The sequence below is a fragment of the Mastigoproctus giganteus genome, chromosome 8, assembly GCF_048544385.1.
Source record: "Mastigoproctus giganteus isolate SK-2022 chromosome 8, ASM4854438v1, whole genome shotgun sequence".
Taxonomy (NCBI): Eukaryota; Metazoa; Arthropoda; class Arachnida; order Uropygi; family Thelyphonidae; genus Mastigoproctus; species Mastigoproctus giganteus.
The window spans coordinates 161,457,983-161,477,382 of record NC_143582.1 but is presented as its reverse complement, the minus strand read 5'-3'; the positions used below and the strand labels follow the sequence as shown (position 1 = coordinate 161,477,382).

Here is a 19,400-nt window from a genome sequence, read left to right as displayed (position 1 = left end):
AATGATCCTTGTTTTCAAAAAAACAAAATTAGAGATAGTAGATAATGTCAGCACCGGCCACAAGCATGTTCAACCGGTTCTGTCGAACAGAGCCCCACACTCTGATGGTCTAAATAATAATATCATCCAAGTCTTTTCTGCATTTCTATCAACCAGCCTACTGCCATCTTAATGTCTAGTTACCCACATTAACGTCTCTCCAAGAGCCGTAAAATTTGAAAAAAAAAAATTTTTAAATCACTATTACAAAAATTTCCCATATTTATTTTTGCACAGGACCCCAGGGTCCTGCAAGTAATTCTTGTTCAAGAATTTTGGGGCTAGCCCTGATAATACACTCAAGAAAACAAAATTAGATAGTAGATAATGCATTATGGCTGTAGTTTATGCAAGGAAAACAACACAGAACTCAATCAGTTGACACAGAAACATCGAAGAAAAGGTCTTGGCCTTACATTAAAGGATTGATGGTGCAGAAAGTACAGATGGCTTGATCATTAGAAAAAATTTCATTGCATTCATGTATTGAGCACTGATGCGGAGATATTATCTGTTGATCATCCTGCTGCCCAAGACTAATACTGTAGTATTATCCATGGGTCTGCCTAAGTTGCTAATATCTTTTTAAATTGTATAATATCACCTTAAAAAGGGAACTCTGCTACACCTTTAAAAGTCTAAGACACTTCCAGGACAGCTATTTCAGCATTAGCATTAGTAGAGGCATACGATGCAAGAAAGCAAGCTTATGCAGCATCAGCCAAAAAAAAAAAAAAACTGCTTCCATTTCACCCCTCTGTTTGTTCCAAATACCTGTCCAGCTCAGCCTTAAATTTATTTAGGCTATCAACTTCCACAACAAAAGATGGAAGTCTGTTCCACCAATCAACTACCCACTGGCTAAAGGCAAACTTCCGCACATCAATCCTACAACTGTCTTTCCTCAGTTTGAATTTATGCCCTCTCAGGTGATTATTCTGAGCAAGAGGAAGAATCCCATCAGCATTGAGCATGCACAAACCATTCAAGGCTTTATACAGCCTTAACTGGTTTCTCAGCTGGTCGGTCATCTCTCTTAGTGAATGTATGCCAAATTGTTAATAATGTGTTTTGCCTAAGTGAGCAGCCAAGGGCATATCGAAATAAAACTTCCATTTAAATACATAACAGCCATTACCTTTAACTTTTAGAACTGGGCTGTGTTCTAAAAGTTAGAGAGAGAGAGAGAGAGAGAGAGAGAGTGCGTGTGTGCGCACGCGTGCGCAAGTACATAAAGCTATCCATATATTGTATATTGCAGCTGAAGCATTGGATATTATGTTTATTGCCATATGCTGATTGGAAGAATAAATGGGAAATATGGTGGATGTATAGAAATGAAATGTTCACAGTTCACACATAAAAGTCATTGCTATTTCTCTTTTTTGTTATCAGTTTACTAAATACATATTTAACATGAATTATTACTATTTCCATATTATTTTAATCACAGGAAACACTTTAAATACATATTATACTATTTCAATTGTTACTAAAATCCAGGAAGTAATAAGTAAAGTACATAATGAAAGAGTGACTATAGGAAGTGCATGTTGCATTTCACATGCTATGATTATAAAGTATTATAAAATGTGGAATGAATATTATGTTGGGAGGTATGTCATTGAAGTGAAAACAATTACTTTTATATATTATGAGTTAATCAGTTAGTAATTAATTGGTAACAATATAGTTATTTATTTACTTTTAACTTCTATTAATCACAAAAAAAAGAGAAAAAACATTTAAGAATTAATATTATTTAAGAAATAATATTAATTTAATTTAAGAAAACTAATTTAAATGTAATGCACTGCATACATTAGCTAACTTGTTTTTTTTTTTCTATGCTCCTTTCCTGGTAAACATGACATTTTATAACCTGATCCACATATATTTGTCTGCAGGTTTTGTAGGGGATTCGGTCGAGAGTATTGTGAGCATGTGGTTGTTTTGCTACTAGCTCCAGCATTGTCGATCGTATCTTAGGTTTATTGTGATCTGACTGTGGAAGTATTTCTTTAGGTGTTATTAACAGTTTCAAGGTGAAATATTACTTAGCTTTGTGATACAAAGACAGCTATTTGATTAAGTGAGTGTGGTTTACCACATCGGCAGAGCCAATATGGCTGCTATGTGGTAAAGATCGTCGTCGGCGGATCTAGTTTTGGAGGGAAACGTAAATTAGTTTTCCTTTTTTGCGTTGAACCTAAAAGGAATTGTTCAAGAACACAGGATTTAGAAGTTAGAATTATTGAAATACTGTTGTTGTTTTTACTAATATATTTGGAAGTTGCTTATTTAATACTACTAATATTAATCTATTTGTGAGTTTTTGATATCAAAGAATTATGGAAGATAGAAATCCTAATGGTAAACGATCTTTAGATAGATCCAGCGGGGAGGGAGAGGATACTTCACCCCTGCTCCCACCTAAAATTCCTCAATCTCATGGCGATATACGAAGGTTAGGTGAGTTTGTATATTCCAAAAGTATTGGTCACGAGCAGTTAAGACCCGCGGCTCAGTTAGTACGAGAGCAGAGCACAGGTGGTGAGTTATTTGAAGTGGGGGGGATTGGGTCTATTCCCACCCCTATTTTGAATACAGATTCAAGTACAATGACTGATGAATGTGAAAATTATGCGAGTACAATAACTGATGAGTGTGATAATATTCAAGATGCGTCCTCTGTATATGCGGTCATTTCTAAAATGCGAAAAGATATCACAAGTTTTCTTTTCGGAGAGACTAATAAGGTGACTAAAAAAAATGGGGATATCATTATGGATAAATGGTGTAATTTGGAGACTGTAACAATTGCACTATTGATAGAAAATGAGAGATTAAAAGCCATTAATGAGGAAATTGATAAAAGAGCCCAATTGCTACAAACAGTGTTACAAACTTTATCTGTGGTCTCTGGCAAACACATTCAACAGGATGAACCAAAGTCAGGTATAGATACAGATGAGTTCCTGACGGATAGGTTATATACACAAGAGCCTGTGCGTACCTATGCTGATACTGTGAAGGCTACTATTGAGAAGGGTGTTTCTTCTAGTGATCTTATTAAATCATCTAATAATGTTCTAATAATTAGAGCTTCAGATAACAGTGACCTGAAAACAAGTTCTGATGTGAAAAATGTAGTTACTACAACTCTTAAAAATGATTTGAAGAATGTAAAAGTGAAATCTTTGCGACTTGTTCGCAATCGAGGAGTGGTTGTGGAAACAGCTACGAAATCAGATTTGGACTGCTTAACTTCAACGGCGGCGTTTTCCGAAGCTGGAGTGATCACTGGCGTTCCTCGTAAAGGTAATCCATCAGTCATAATTTATGATGTCCCACAGGATCTTTCAAAGGACGATATTGTGGATAATCTTTATAACAAGAACTTGATAGATTACGGTTTCACATTAGAAGAAGTGAAGCAACAAACAGTTTTTCGTTTTACTACTCAGGCCAGGTCGTCATCGCTAGTTCATTGGGTTGTTAGCTTCTCACCTAAAATTTATAAATATGTGTCCTCCCTGGACAGGTTGTTTTTGACTTGGAGTTCTCATAAGCACCGTCCTTATACGATAGTCACTAAATGTTATCTGTGTCTTGGGTATGGACATACTACCCAATATTGTTCGCATGAGTCCCCGTCTTGTGGACATTGTGCTCGAAGTGGGCACGTATTTAATGAGTGTCCATTTAAGGAAGAGCCACCTAGTTGTATCAACTGTAAGAGACGTAGGAAGGAATATCAGCACTCGGTTAGGGACGGCACGTGTCCCGAGTACTTACGGGCATTACAGACGGCACGATTAAGGACCGCCAATGAATAATAGTTATAATAATACCAATACAAGTTTTATTCCCGGAGATGGAGCTGTTATTGGAGATAATAATGTTCTTGCTGATTCTCCTGTGTCTTTGCTTGCTGGTATTAGGATTATGCAAATTAACGGTCAGCGTTCTAGAGCAGTATCGGACGAAATTCGAGTGTCTGCTGAGCAAAATGCTATTGATATTATTGCAATTCAAGAGCCTTATACTGTTAAAGTACAACCTGCATATACTCCGAAGGTAACGGGATTTCCACTCACTGCCCGTATAATTCAACCGGTCTCTGAGGAACTTAAAACATGTATTGTGGTGTTAAATAGTCAGCTTGATATCACTATAATCAATGGTTTATGCAATAGAACGGCTACTTGTATTTTGGTTACATATTTCAATTTGAATTTTTATTTAATTTCTCTATATTGTCCTCCCTCAGAAGATTTTAATTTATCCCTGAATTATCTAGAAACAACTTTAAATTTCTTGGGTCCACAGAATGTCTTAATAACTTCTGACGTAAATGCTAAATCTCCACTTTGGTTCAGTAATGGAAGTGATCGTCGTGGTCATATGTTGGAGGAATTCATTATTAATAACAGCTTAAATGTAATAAACCTACCTCAAGAAGTAACAACCTTTTCCAGCTCTCTTGGAGAATCAAATATTGATGTGACATTAACTAATTTTAATTTTAAAGCAATTGTTCGTGATTGGGTGGTTATTACTGATTGGACAACAAGTGATCATCAGGTTCTATTTTTTGTTGTTACTGATTTTTCTAAACCTGGAGATCAATTTTTACTACAGCCAGCTTTAGTCAGATTTTCTATAAATCATATAAATTGGGAATTATTTGAATCATCCATTTCTGCAGGTTTCCCTGAACAAGACTTTTCGTCTCTTCACTCTTTTACGGCTGCTGGAATTGCTGCCTTATTACGCCAGTCATTACTTAAGGCCTCATACAAATCGGCCAGCAAGAAAAAGATTAGATTAAAGATCTGTTCCTGGTGGACCTCAGAATTGTCTTCTTTAAGGAAAAAGGTACATCAAGCCCGTCGAAAATATCAGCGTCGACGTAGGGATTGGCATTCTGATGAAGTAGCTTATTTTTACTCTCAATACATTTCACTCAAACAACGTTATGTAAAGGCTATAGCCACACGTAAACGGGAAACATGGAAGGAGTTTGTTCACAGTGCTGGTAATGATAATCCTTGGGGTCTTATTTATAAGATAGCTCGTAATAAGATTCACTCTTTAGATGTATACGGCACTGTGAAAGAAGATTTCCTGGAGACTACTGATTGGATAAATACAGTTAATGTTATTCTTGACAGACTATTCCCGGTGGATGATCTAACTACTGATTCTGTTGTACATTCAAATATTCGAGTTGCAAATTTGCTTTATACCACCAATATTCAGACAGAAGAATTTACCATTGATGAGTTAACCTCTGTTGCTAAAAAGATTAATATTAAGAAATGTCCAGGGATAGATCTGGTTGAAAATACATTTATTTTGCGATTTTTCAAATTGCGTCCACAAGTACTGCTTTTACTTTTTAATAAATGTCTCCAAGAAGGTCTCTTTCCTGATATGTGGAAAATTGCGCTTTTAAAACTGATTAAAAAACCAGATAAACCAGCATTAAATCCTAGATCTTATAGGCCTATTGCACTTTTGCCAAATCTTGGGAAGTTGCTAGAGCGTTTAATGACTCTGCGTGTTACTGATCTTCTTCAGTCGAAAAATATGGTGTCCTCTAATCAATACGGGTTCTGTGTAGGGAAGTCTTGTGAAGATGCACTTGTTGAATTTGCTCGCAGCATTGAGAATTCAACATCAAAGTACACGTTAGCTACCTTTGTTGATTTCGAGGGCGCATTTGATTCTCTATGGTGGCAGAGTGCTCTCGAACGGTTACGATCAGCTGGATGCTCTCAGCAACTGTACCACCTGTTCGCAAGCTATTTCAGTAATCGTCACATTTTAGTGAAATCTAAATTTCAGGAGGTGTCTAGAGAAGTCTCACGAGGATGTCCCCAGGGATCTATCTTAGGGCCTCTTATATGGAATATGGTATTACAGGATTGGATTTCCCGTTGTTTCAGTAGCACTAAAATCATCGCTTATGCCGACGATCTCACTATCTTAATTCATGGTTCATCTAGATCTGCTATCGAAAGTAATGCCAATGATGTCTTACAAAATTTATTCCAATAGACAGTGGATAATAAATTGACAATAAGTTCGTCCAAGACTAAAATGATGATCTTTGGATCACATTTAAACCCTCAACGACCCCCTTTAGTGAAGATTAATAATAACAGGATTCCACTTGTCTCTGAAACTAAATTACTTGGGATTACAATCGACTCAAAGCTTAATTTTGTCTCTCATTTAAATAATGTAACAACAAAGATCAGAAGATTCACTGGTGCTATTGTAAAAATTTCTCATTCAGACTGGGGACTTTCTAGACGTACCATGAGAATTTATTATAATGCCGTATTCCTTCCTATGGCTACTTATGCGGCAGGTGTATGGTTTCACAGGCTTAGAACTGTTAAATTTCGATTGAAGTTGGCTACTATGCAACGCACAATATTATTATGTATGTTAAGAGCTTGTCGTACTGTTTCAACTTCTGCACTGCAGGTTCTTGCAGGTGTATTGCCATTGGACCTTTACGTAGCTTACAGAGGTCTTTGTTATAGGTTAAAAAACCAACTATCAACTGAATTTATGGGTTTGGTTCTGAATATTAATTCAGATATTAAGCAAGAACGTAATCGTTTGTGGAATGAAATGATAAATCTATGGCAGACACGCTGGGATACGTCATCTGTCGGATCTGTTACTAGGACTTTTTTCCCTGAGGTGACCTTTTGTGTAAAGCAGAAACCTGTCTGGTTCTCTTTGGACTTATATACATCCTTCCTCTTAACGGGACATGGATCTCTTAACGAAAAACTGTCGTTTTGGTCTTTCTAGGACGGAAGCTTGTCAATGCGGGGAAAATGAAAATTGGAGCCACATTTTATTTGAATGTCTGCTGTATAATGACTTTAGAGATGTTCTTCGTTCGTCAGTTTCTACACTCTCTCATGGGCATGAAACTTTGCTGGTGGGAGACAAGAATTCTTATGTTGCTCTTCAGCAGTTTGCATCCGATGTTTTCACAAGAAGAAGAATTAGTTATACGTCTACGAATAATTCTACTCCTTTGTCTGGTGAAGCTACTCAATAGGGAGCAACATTCCCAATTTTTATTTATTTATTATTTATTTTTTTTTTAAATTTAAATTTTAATTTAATTTAAATTTATTTATTTAATTTATTTTTTATTCATTTATTTATTTTTTAATTTAAATTTTAATTTAATTTAATTTTATTTTATTTTTTAATTTTATTTAATTTTATTTATTTAATTTATTTTTTATTCATTTATTTTTTTTTATTTATTTATTTACTTTTTATTTATTTGTTTATTATTATTATTATTATTTATTTTATTTTATTTATTTATTTATTTATTTATTTTTTTTTTTTTTAACACCACGGGAAATCCTTTTTTTTTTTTTTTTTTCCTCTGGAGTGGGCCCCCAGAGGAATCTGGCCCATCTTTTGCCAACATCAGGTGGGTCAGAGTCTCGAATTGAGACAGTGCGAGCTCCATTGAGACTGGCCCACCTTCCCGTGGTGTGGACGAGTACCCAGAATCATCTGTCCAGGTGACTGATGATTCTGGGTAGCCAAGCGGTCAGACACAACAACAGACCACACACATAATACACACAAACATACACTACTTATTTCTGGCCCTTCTACAGTGGTACTGTTCTTCACAGAGATACGAGGCGGAGTTGAACTGACGTTCTAGGTGCCGCCCATTACAAAAACACATGTCCACATGTAGGTTTTGTAAAATGACATCTTCTTCTTTAATGCTGCCGAATGGCGTTTGCGACTTCGTTTTGATATTGTTCTCTGTCTAGCGCTGCGTGTAGAATTTGTGCTGTTGTCATGTGAAGCCAGGTGTTGATGTTATCTAGCCATGCCATTTTCGGTGTGCCTGGGCGTTTCTTGCCTTCGATCTTTCCCTCCAGGATGAGTGGTAGTAGGTGATATTTTTGTTGGTTCCTAGCGATGTGACCTAGGTATTTGCATTTCCTGCTGATGATGGTTTTGAGCAGGTCCCGTTCCGTGTGCATGTCCTGCAGGACCTGTGCATTGGTTATCTTGGCTGTCCACGGAATTTTCAGCATTCTTCGGTAGAGCCACATTTCGACATACGTCTTACTTTAGACGTATTCAGATAAAGAAGTATTTAGCTTTGAAAGCTGCTTTATTTTTGTGATTTAATTATATATGATACTGTTTTCAGATCCACTGCTATAATTGATTTTTAGTATTTTATATATGTTTATTTTTTTATAAATAAATTTGTTTTAATTTTGCTTTTGTGTTCAGTAACTCATAGCAAGATTTTATCGGCATTCTGATCATCTCAGGAGCATGTGTCAGAAACATGCAATTTTAAAATTTCAGATCTTCATGTTTAAACTAATTAAAAAGATTATTAATTCTTGGAAATGCAAGTGTTGAGAGGTATTTATGCAGAGCTTTATAACAAGGAGAAAGCAATTTTTTTATCACCTGGAAGAAATATAGACCTGTTAGTTTAACTTCTGTTCCAGGTAAATTAATGGAGGCACTGGTTAAAGAAGCACTGCAGGATCATCTAGACAAGAATTCAGTTATAGCTCAGACGTAGCATGGTTTTGTTAAGGGCAGGTCTTGCCTAACCAATATGATTGGATACTATGATGTAGTCGTTGTTGTTATTTGTTGTTGTTATTTTGGTTTTTAGGAGCATTAGCAACTAAGGCTATATTGCTCCGGGATATGCGGTGGTCATTCCTTGACCTTTCCGCATCCTCCGTATTTGGTGGTGACGGGCTCGAACCCCGGTCTAATCAAGAAGCGTGTGCTACGCACTGCTGCTCCTTCCCACCTGGCTACGGAGGCGCCATGATGTAGTCACAAAAGAACTGGATGCAGGGAATAACTTTGATATTATATATTTGGATCTTAGAAAGGCTTTTGATACTGTTGCACATGGAAGACTGCTGCACAAATTGGAGCAGTGTGGCATTGGAGGCAAATTGCTGCTATGGATAAGGGGATGGTTGAGTGGCAGAAGACAGAGAGTGGTAATCAATGGACACTGCTCAATGTGGACTAATGTTATTAGTGGAGTTCCTCGGGGTTCAGTGTTGGGTCCGTTGTTGTTTTCGGTGTTTATGAATGATATTGATGATGGGATATCAAGTTTAATGTCCAGATTTGCAAATGATACAAAGGTTGGCAGGGTTGTTAAGGACACCACTGACGCTATGCTGCTGCAACAGGATCTGGAAAGGTTGAACAGATGGGCTAAGAGGTGGCAAATGAAGTTTAACATTGACAAATGTAAAGTACTGGGAAACAGTAACCCCAGAGCAACGTATCAACTCTGCGGTACTACACTGACAGTGGTAGAGAATGAAAAAGACCTGGGGATAATTGTGCAGGCAGATATGAAGTCCTCTGAGCAGTGCAGACGAGCTGCAAGAGTAGCTCATGGTGTCTTGTCAATGATATACAGGAATTTTTCTAGCAGGGATAAGGAGGTGATTATTCCCTTGTATAAGGTAATGGTTAGGCCACATCTTGAGTACTGTATACAGGTCTGGAGGCCTCATTTCAAGAAGGATGTAGAGCTGCTGGAACGGGTACAGAGAAGGGCAACAAGATTAGTGAATGGAACAAAGGGTTGCTCTTACGAAGAAAGGCTTAAGTTTTGCAAATTACAGAGTCTGGAGACTAGGCACCGGCGAGGTGATCTGATAGAGGTGTATAAGGCTTTGAATGGTTTGAGCATGCTCAATGCCAATGGGATTCTTCATCTTGCTCAGAATAATCAGCTCAGAGGGCATAAATTCAAATTGAGGAAGGACGGATGTCGGATAGATGTGCGGCAATTTGCCTTTGGCCAGCAGGTGGTTGGTTGGTGGAACCGACTTCCATCACTTGTTGTTGAAGTTGATAGCCTAAACAAATTTAAGGCTCAAATGGACAGGTATTTCGAGCGAACGGAGGGGTGAAATGAGAGTGGTGTGTTTTTTTTTTTTTTTTTTTTTTTTTTTTTGGCTGATGCTGAATAAGCTTGCTTTCTTGCATCATATGCCTCTGCTAATGCTAAATCACACTGTATCTCAGCTGCCCACATCAACGCCAGAGCTTGCACTTGGTCATCAGGCAACACAGGGGAAGCCCCCTAGGCAGAATGCGCTGGTCCCACAGGAACTAGTAGTTGTTGGTGACTCTATTGTCAGGGAAACGGGGAACATGCTTTGTAAAAAGGATAGGTGGAATAGGACCAGGGTATGTCTGCCAGGGGCAAAGGTTGATGACGTTGTAGAGCAGATATCATCTTTTAAGGGCACAAAAGGTGATATAGTTGTACACGTTGGCACTAATGATATTAAGAGTAGGAGACCGGCGGAATTACTTAGCAAGTACAGATCACTGTTGAAAAAAAGCCGTGAATTAGGGTTGAACTTGAAAGTGTCTGCAATTCTGCCCAGACACGATAGGAGGGAGTATATGATGAGAGCCTTGTCGATCAATTCGGCCCTGGAGGGATTGTGCAAGGCTCAAGGGGTAGAATTTTTTTCAGCCTGGACTGTACTTGTTAACAGGAGAGATTGCTTCTACAGGGATGGGATACACTTAAATAGAAAGGGTGCAAGAATTTTTGCTGATGCTGTCGAGGCAGTGTTAGGTGGGTCGGAAAACTGCTAGTTGGGGGGGATACAAGGACTAATAGATTAACAGTAGCCACTGGCAGAGGTGGAAGTGATTCTTGCACTGCTTCTATTCAAATGAGCAGAAGTCTGAAAAACAAGATGCAGGATATTTCAGAGACTGCTGGTAGTCATTGCGTTACAAGTAAACACATGGGTTGTGTTAGGGTAGCTAAGAATAGAAACAGGTGCATGTATACCTGCGTGTACACCAATGCTAGGAGTTTGGTAAATAAATTTGATGAATTTGAGGTATTGCTCAAAACATCAAAGGCAGATATTGTTGGGATATCAGAGACGTGGTGTCACACAGATATAAGTAATGCGGAACTGGAATTTGGGGAATACAATGTATATAGAAAGGATAGACAGGACAGGAGGGGAGGAGGGGTTATGCTATTAATTAAGAAACACATAAAGTCAAAGGAAGTGAAGCCAGTTGACATCGATGGACAGGGCAGTGTCGAGTCAGTTTGGTGTGACATAAGCATAGGGAAATCAAAATTGAGAGTAGGAGTGTGCTATAGGCCTAATGACTCTGATGAGTATAATAATATATTGTACAGGGAAATAGAGTGGGCCAGTAAATCAGAGAGTCTTATAATGGGGGATTTTAATTTCCCAGATATTGACTGGAATTTGTGGGTTGGTCACTCGCACACTAGCAAGGCTTTTGTGGATTTATTGGATGATTGTTTTCTACATCAGCATGTTCGTGAGGCAACAAGAGGGAGCAATACTCTTGATCTGATTATCAGTAGTGATTCTTCATGCATTAAGAACCTGCAGATAAATGAACCACTAGGTGGCAGTGATCACAGTGTGTTGAAGTGGGATTTACTCAAGGAGGTAACTACCATCGGAGGTAAAGGGAAGGGTTTTTGTTTTCGTAAAGGCGACTATGATGGTCTGAGACAGTATTTAAATTCTATACAGTGGGACCAACTGATGATGTTACCAACAGCAAACTCAAAATGGGAAGCATTCAAGGAACTAATCTTGGTGGCTACCAGGCTTTACATACCAACTAAGAAATATTGTTCAAGGTTTAGGCCTAAATGGATGTCAGATGGACTAATGAGACATGTGGCAGAGAAGAAAAATGCATGGGATACATACAAATTAATGGGTGACATGGAAGCCTATGATAGATATAAGTTGGTCTGTAACCAAGTCACAAAGGAGATTAGGCAGGCAAAGGCAGACTACGAAAAATCCTTGGCAAAGGATGCAAAGAAAAACAGGAAGGAGTTCTTTACATACTTGAACTCGAGAAGGAAAGGGATGAATCAGATTGGTCCACTGGATATTGATGGTTCAACAGTTGAGAATCCTGCTCAGGTGGCTAACAATCTAAACGAGTATTTTGCATCTACATTCACGCATGAGGAGTTATTCAGGAAGGAGAATGATGTAGGTAAAGTAAACATTGGCAGTGAGCTGGATGATTTTGTAATAACTGAGAGGAAAGTGGAGGAGAGATTGTTGAGGATAAACATAAAAAAGGCACCTGGGGTGGATGGGATCTATCCAGTTATATTAAAGGAGGCAGCAAAGGAAGTATGCAAACCCCTAGCCATAATTATGAGAGCTTCTTTGGACTCAGGGGAGGTACCCATAGACTGGAGATGTGCAAATGTAACCCCAATTCACAAAGGAGGATCAAAGGCTGACACAAGTAATTATAGACCTGTTAGTTTAACTTCTGTTCCAGGTAAATTAATGGAGGCACTGGTTAAAGAAGCACTGCAGGATCATCTAGACAAGAATTTAGTTATAGCTCAGACGCAGCATGGTTTTGTTAAGGGCAGGTCTTTCCTGACCAATTTGATTGGATACTATGATGTAGTCACAAAAGAACTGGATGCAGGGAATAACTTTGATATTATATATTTGGATCTTAGAAAGGCTTTTGATACTGTTGCACATGGAAGACTGCTGCACAAATTGGAGCAGTGTGGCATTGGAGGCAAATTGCTGCTATGGATAAGGGGATGGTTGAGTGGCAGAAGACAGAGAGTGGTAATCAATGGACACTGCTCAACGTGGACTAATGTTATTAGTGGAGTTTCTCAAGGTTCAGTGTTGGGTCCATTGTTGTTTTCGGTGTTTATGAATGATATTGATGATGGGATATCAAGTTTAATGTCTAAGTTTGCAGATGATACAAAGGTTGGCAGGGTCGTTAAGACACTACTGACGCTATGCTGCTGCAACAGGATCTGGAAAGGTTGAGCAGATGGGCTGAGAGGTGGCAAATGAAGTTTAACATTGACAAATGTAAAGTACTACATATGGGTAACAGTAACCCCAGAGCAATGTATCAACTCTGCGGTACTACACTGGCAGTGGTGGAGAATGAAAAGGACCTGGGGGTAATTTTTCAGGCAGATATGAAGTTCTCTGAGCAGTGCAGACGAGCTGCAAGAGTAGCTCATGGTGTCTTGTCAATGATATACAGGAATTTTTCTAGCAGGGATAAGGAGGTGATTATTCCCTTGTATAAGGCAATGGTTAGGCCACATCTTGAGTACTGTATACAGGTCTGGAGGCCTCATTTCAAGAAGGATGTAGAGCTGCTGGAACGGGTACAGAGAAGGGCAATAAGATTAGTAAATGGAACAAAGGGTTGCTCTTACGAAGAAAGGCTTAAATTTTGCAAATTACAGAGTCTGGAGACTAGGCACCGGCGAGGTGATCTGATAGAGGTGTATAAGGCTTTGAATGGTTTGAGCATGCTCAATGCCAATGGGATTCTTCATCTTTCTCAGAATAATCACCTCAGAGGGCATAAATTCAAATTGAGGAAGGACGGATGTCGGATAGATGTGCGGAAATTTGCCTTTGGCCAGCGGGTGGTTGGTTGGTGGAACCGACTTCCATCACTTGTTGTTGAAGTTGATAGCCTAAACAAATTTCAAATTTAAAGCTCAACTGGACAGGTATTTCGAACGAACGGAGGGGTGAAATGGGAGAGGGTTTTTTTTTTTTTTTTTTTTTTTGGCAGATGCTGAATAAGCTTGCTTTCTTGCATCATATGCCTCTACTAATGCTAATGCTAATGGGATTCTTCATCTTGCTCAGAATAATCAGCTCAGAGGGCATAAATTCAAATTGAGGAAGGACGGATGTCAGATAGATGTGCGGCAATTTGCCTTTGGCCAGCGGGTGGTTGGTTGGTGGAACCGACTTCCATCACTTGTTGTTGAAGTTGATAGCCTAAACAAATTTAAGGCTCAAATGGACAGGTATTTCGAGCGAACGGAGGGGTGAAATGAGAGTGGTGTGTTTTTTTTTTTTTTGTTTTTTTTTGGCTGATGCTGAATAAGCTTGCTTTCTTGCATCATATGCCTCTGCTAATGCTAAATCACACTGTATTCAGCTCAGTGACAGTATAATAAATTATTTAACAATCTAATCTTATTGAAAGTGAACTTCATTTGCTGCAAGCTTATCCACTTTCAAAAGATGTCACTGGTGTATTTGCATCGTATAAACAGATCTACAAACCTGTTCCAGGACAGACCATCTTATCTTTGTATCAGTCTCTTAGACCTCATCTTGTGCTAGTACTGATACATTTATTGAGTAATTCAATTTAAATGTAGATTCTTTTTGTATTTAAGTAGTCTTATTTGCAAATCTGATGTTCTTGATCTAGTTCCTTCTGTATGCGATATAAGTGTCTCACACTTTGTAAAACCTTTTTGAACACTGTTAAAAAGGTTATTTGACCAAAATATGGCCTTGTTAAATTATATTAAAGACTGTATTATTACTATTACTATTTCTCCTTATGGGTTTTTTCCATCCCATGACTGGTACTGGTATTAAATGCATGGGATGGCTGGTTGTGTCTGGTTGCTACTATTATTATTAGTAGTATTGGTCGAGGAAGTCTCTGACTACCTACAGGTGTTCAGGATCACGACTTTCTGGAGTTCCATGTTAAGTGTTCTCTCCGAGCCTTATTGCTGCTGGGTTCTTGTTTAGGGTATTTGGCACCATCCTGGTGATTGATATGGTGATTGGGATGCTCATTACTTGTTCCACATGCCATATTTCTTTGACTTCCTGTCTTGGGTCTCTGTACTTTCTGATCTTTTCCTTGTAGATTTTCTGGAGGTTGCTGGTGTTTGGCACCACTATGTCAATCAGGTAGGTAGCCATTTCCTTCATGTCAATGAGGGTTATGTCTGATCTGTTATTATGGCACAGTCCCAGTCTCTCTCTCTCTCTCTCAGGATAATTCAGAATTTTATTTTGGCTGTTGCAGCATAAACCTCAGGTCTCCTTTCACCATACAGCTAATAATAATAATAATAATAATGAGGAAGGACAGTTGCAGAATAGATGTGTGGAAGTTTGCCTTTAGGCAGCAGGTGGTTGAGAGACCCCCTGCCCAGCTTGTGAGCAGGGGGTCTCTAGTACAGCCTGAGGTTCACATTTGTAATACAGCAACTTTTTTTGATCAAGTGGTATTTTTGCGCTAGCTTCTTAATCTGGCAGCCTCTGGTCATGTTTCTGAGTGTGTACTCCATCTGAGTGATAACCGTGCATTCTGTGGTGATGTGTTGAATTGTTTCTGGGGCCAGGTGGCATTGTCAGCATGTGTCATATGTCACTCTTGGGGTCCTTAGCGATGCATTTTCCAGTCAGTCTTTTGATGGCTGACTGGAAAATGCATCATCATTATCCTATTCAGTCTCATAATCTTCTCCAGCACAGTATTGGTCCAATTTATACTGCCGAAGGAATGTATGTTAGTACTGGGACTGCGTAGGTGGTTATGACTGTGACCATGTTCCCACCATTTAGCTTTGATTTTAGCGGGCTTCTCGGTCTCTACTGGTATTTCTCGTTGAGGTTGGCCTTTATCTCGTGTTCTAGCTGTTGAGCCTGTATGATCCCCATAATTGTGGGTCTCTCCTCTGTCATGGCGTCAATCTCTTCACTAGTCATCAGCTGGTAGTTTTGGTTGACTGGATTTCAGTGATGCAGTCCATGAATCTTGCATTTGTCTAGGCCAGATTCCATCCTGATGTCAATGCTGAATTCTTCGGTGATCCAGGGTATCTGTTGGAGTTTTTTATTCTTCTTCTTCATGAGTAATTACAAACCTGTTAGTTTAACTTCTGGTCCAGGGAAAATAATGGAGTCACTGGTAAAAGAAGTAATGCAAGTTTACATAGATAAGGCTGCAATTATACTTTAGACAGCATGGGTTGTTAGGGGGAAATCTTGTCTGACCAATTTGATTGGCTACTTCAATGTGGTCACAAAGGAACTGGATGCAAAAAATAATTTTGATATCATATACTTGGATTATAGGAAATCTTTTGATACTGTTGCACATAAAAGATTGCTATACAAATTGGAGCAGCATGTGGTATTAAGGGCAAATTTCTGCTATGGATAAAGGGATGGTTGAGTGGGAGAAGACAGAGTGGTGGTAATCAATGAACACAGCTCTTCATGGATTAATGTTATTAGTTGAGTCTCCCAGGGTTTGGTGTTGGGCCCATTGTTGTTTTCTATATTTATCAGTGATATTGATGAAGACATATCAGGCTTAATGTCCAAGTTTACAGATGATACAGAGGTTGGCAGGGTGATTAATGACAGGAATGACGGTATGCTGTTGCAACAGGATATAGAAATGTTAGGCAGGTGGGTTGAGAAATGGCAACTGAAGTATAACATTGACAAATGCAAGGTACTGCATATGGGTAGAAGTAACCCCAGAGAAATGTACCAACTGTGTGGCACTACACTTAGGGTGATAGAAAATGAAAAAGACCTGGGAGTAATTGTGCATTCAGATATGAATTTTTCTGAGCAATGCAGACAGGCTGCCAGAGCAGGTCATGGTATATTGTCAATGATATACAGGAATTTTTCTAGCAGGGATAAGGAGGTGATTGTCCTGTTGTACAAGACAGCAGTCAGGCCCCATCTTGAGTACTGCATACAGGTCTGTAGGCCTCATTTTAGGAAGGATGTTGAATTGCTGGAACAAGTACAGAGAAGGGCAATGAGATCGGTGAGTGGAACGAAGGGGTGCTCTTACCAAGAAAAGCTTCAGTTCTGCAAATTGCAGCATCTGGAGACTATACACCTGTGAGGTGATCTGATTGAGGTGTTTAAGACTTTGAATGAATTGAGCAAACTCAGCATTGATGGGAGTCTTTCTCTTCCTTAGACTACACACATTGACCCCAGGAGCTCACATCTGGTGAGTTTGGGCTTGGCACACCCAGGGTCCTGAGCTGGATATCATCATTCTTCTATTACTTGGTGATTCCCTTCTACTTCTGACACACACACACACACACACACACACACACACACACACACACACACACACTCTCTCTCTCTCTCTCTCTCTCTCTCTCTCTCTCTCTCTCTCTCTCTCTCTCTCTCTCTCACACACACACACACACACACACACAGGATAATTCAGAATTTTATTTTGGCTGTTGCACCATAAACCTCAGGTCTCCTGTCACCATACAGATAATAATAATAATAATAATGAGGAAGGACAGTTGCAGAATAGATGTGTGGAAGTTTGCCTTTAGGCAGCAGGTGGTTGATTGCTGAAGCAAACTTCCATCTGTTGTGTGCAAGTTGGTAGCTTAAATAAATTCAAGGAAGAACTAGACAAACTATTGAATAGAATGAATAGGTGAAATGGGTAGTGTCATGTGTGTTTTTTTTTTTTTTTTTTTTTTTTTGCTGGTGGTGTATAAGCTTGCTTCCTTGCATCATTTGTGACTAATAATGCTAATGACCCGAACAGTTACCAAATTAGACTCAATCAATTATATTTCATCTGTGATGAGTTCTCTGCATCGGGAAAGGGTTTTTTTTTTTTGTGTTGTAAGGTTTACTTACATTTTTGCCAGGTTGATGTGAAATAATTTATTTTCCCTTAATTTAAGATAAATTAGCTCCCAGGATTGCTGTCGACAATTTTTTTAACTTGATACTAATATGAACTAACAGAGTTTTGTATGGTGATAATGTGTAACTAACACATACAATATTTTCTTTTTAACCATTAATATGATTTATTAACATTAATATTAGTAGTGGCAAATAAAATAATAAAGCAAAAGGTTAGCATATTGCTATTTGAGGAGGGTGTTTTCAATTCACGCTACTGAATAGAACAATACAGATGGCTTAGTGCCGAGATAGTTATATAACAGTCTTGGCACAAAGCCATCTGTATCGTTCTATTCGGTAGCGTGAATTGAAAAGTAGCGTGAATAATGCCGAGATAGTTATATAACAATGCAATTTTGGCACTAAGCCATCTGTATTGTTCTGTTCAGTAGCATGAATTGAAAACATCCTCCTCGAATAGCAATACTCTTACCTTTTAGTTTATTATTTTTATTTTATGTTATTTTATATATTATTTTAATTTATTTTATTTTTTTTATTATTATTTTTTTTAATTACGTTATGTAACAATTTTGTACATATACATTTATTTTTATATATCAAAATGGCAGCATCTGTAAACTACCCAGGGGTCACTTATAATTTAAAATGATGAATTTAATCAGTAGCATCAGTGTAAAAAAAAAAAAAAAAAACTGCACTTTGACTGCCCAGACACCAAAGTGCATTATATAGTATTTCAACATGGTTTATAATAACACAGTTTCTGTCTTTCTTTCTTCCACTCAGAGATTTCAAAGTATCGAACCACCGACATTCAGTTTAGATGAATTTTTCTATTTTTAAAATAGAAAATGTTACCAAATTTAAAATAAAATAGTTTTGCAAAAAATTTTGCTGAACCTTCTCTAAATTGTCTGGCTAATCGAAATACTTTGTGCTTCCATAAACCATGGTCATGTTGTGGCTTTTTGATAAGATAATATATACCTCTGTTTATGATAATTTATTTAAGTACAGGCATACCTCGAATAACGAATAGGATGCGTTCCACAAAATTACTTCGTTAAGCGAAACTTCGTTTTCAGAGGTAAAAATACTATGGCCAGAATAGGGATACGTTCTTACGTAAAGAAAATGAAAAGCTTTTTTTTTGGACAAAGAAAAGTTTTATTAAATAAACAGTCAACTTACATACAAAGTGAAATCACATTTTAAAATACGAGTCTAAAGTTGATTGTTTATATTTTTTTTCTCTTTCATTTAACAATTGCCTATACGGAGTTATTGCATTTAACACTGTTCGCTTAACAATAATACTTCTTCCTAAATCAGGATCATTTTCACTAAAAAAATTTAACGTTTTCAATGTCATTTAAGCACCTTTTTAAATCTTTGGTTGTTAACACTTTTTCGGCAGGAACTTCTTTAACTTCGTCTTCATTGCTAACAAGGTTTTCTAAATCTTCCACTGAAAAACCATTATCTTCTGCATTCAATAAATTTCTAACATCCTCTTCATTGACATTTTCGAAACCTATTGATTGAGCCATCTGGATAACTTCATTTCCAATTTCTTGGATGTTATTTTCTTCTTCTAGTACAACTTAAATAATAAATAAATAAATAAACTTCTGGCCATATTTTGCGCCAAACTCCATTTAAGCATTTCTTAGTGACTTCTTTCCAAGAACTATCAATGTTTTCAATTGCGTTTTTAATGGTGTAGTTTTTCCAAAAAGTTTTAACTGTCAT

At 38.0% G+C, this 19,400-nt stretch overlaps 1 protein-coding gene across 1 annotated transcript in view; it reads left to right on the top strand.

The window, feature by feature from the left end:
* LOC150081967 (N-acetylated-alpha-linked acidic dipeptidase 2-like) overlaps positions 1-19,400 on the top strand; it is a 214,086-nt gene that overhangs the window by 151,637 nt on the left and 43,049 nt on the right. The gene's annotated exons all lie outside the window — the stretch shown is intronic.